Source organism: Frankliniella occidentalis, unplaced genomic scaffold, assembly GCF_000697945.3.
Source record: "Frankliniella occidentalis isolate FOCC.00 unplaced genomic scaffold, Focc_3.1 Scaffold637, whole genome shotgun sequence".
Classification (NCBI taxonomy): domain Eukaryota; kingdom Metazoa; phylum Arthropoda; class Insecta; order Thysanoptera; family Thripidae; genus Frankliniella; species Frankliniella occidentalis.
Window position 1 is genome coordinate 5,414 of NW_026267752.1, and position 588 is coordinate 6,001.

Sequence of the window (588 nt, forward strand, 5' to 3'; positions counted from 1 at the left end):
TGTATGCCAGGCGCGTCGCAGCGTAACAGTGTTTCGTGAGATATCGCGAAGCCTGTTACGCGAGACGTGGTCTGGCGTACATCTACCTTCTTGGCTGAGCGATTAGCAAAGCCCATTACTCCACTGAACGGAAAAGTTTCATTATGTTTGTTTGTTTGTCTGTTCGCACAGTAACTACATAAAGCGATAAAGCTGCTGTTTCCCTTCGCAGCATCTGCCGGCTGACAAAGCAAACCAAGACAAACTGAATACAATAAACTTTTAAAACAGCCCTAAGATAAGACGATTGTGGCAACCGCCCAGAGTCGAATCCATACGCCGGTTCAGTATTCCTTGCATGCAAGGTATGGATTCTAAGCAGCCCAAAAAGCCAGCTGTTAATGGAGCTGCCAGCACCCCCTCTCCGCGACGTGAGGTCGACCTGCATGAACTCAACAGGCGGTCGTTAGAGGTAGCAGCTGCAGCGGGGGCAAGGCGCAAAGCTGCCGCTGAGGCCAGCGGTTCGTCTGGCCGAGCCGGTAAAGTGTCGAAATCACTGCTTCGACCCAGCTCATTGTCGACCTCGTCGCAGGTCCGGACTGGAAGTGT